Source organism: Dioscorea cayenensis, chromosome 8, assembly GCF_009730915.1.
Source record: "Dioscorea cayenensis subsp. rotundata cultivar TDr96_F1 chromosome 8, TDr96_F1_v2_PseudoChromosome.rev07_lg8_w22 25.fasta, whole genome shotgun sequence".
In the NCBI taxonomy this organism is placed as follows: Eukaryota; Viridiplantae; Streptophyta; class Magnoliopsida; order Dioscoreales; family Dioscoreaceae; genus Dioscorea; species Dioscorea cayenensis.
The window spans coordinates 16,705,332-16,705,766 of NC_052478.1; the positions used below are offsets into that span (position 1 = coordinate 16,705,332).

Genomic DNA, 435 nt, shown 5'->3' on the forward strand with positions numbered 1-435 from the left:
CGTAGCATCAATGGTTTGCTTTACATTTTGATTCAAACCTTGATAAAAAGTCTGAACCTCCATCCATCCCGAAAGACCATGTTGTGGACATCGCCTCAAAAGGTCTTTGTATCTTTCCCAAGCTTCATATAATGTCTCCACATCTTGTTGACTGAAAGAAGCTATATCATGTCGAAGTTTCATTGTTCTCCCGAGTGGAAAGTACCGAGTGAGGAATAGCTTAGCAAATTGATCTCAAGTAGTCACCAATGCTCTAGGTAGCGTTTATACCCACTCCTTTAGCCTTGACTTCAATGAAAACAAGAAAACCCTAAAACAAATAGGGTCATTAGAGATCCCATTCAGCTTTAACATGTCACAAACCTCTAAGAAAGCACTAAAGTGTGTGTTGGGGTCTTCATCCAGAAGGCCATGGAATGAACATGATTGTTGAAG

The 435-nt window shown here is 40.2% G+C and overlaps 1 non-coding gene across 1 annotated transcript; it reads left to right on the top strand.

Moving 5' to 3' along the window:
• Positions 1-73: 73 nt before the first annotated feature.
• Positions 74-180, top strand: LOC120268188. The gene has a single exon (XR_005538855.1). It is a non-coding gene; the product is annotated as a small nucleolar RNA R71 (small nucleolar RNA).
• The last annotated feature ends 255 nt before the right edge of the window (positions 181-435 follow it).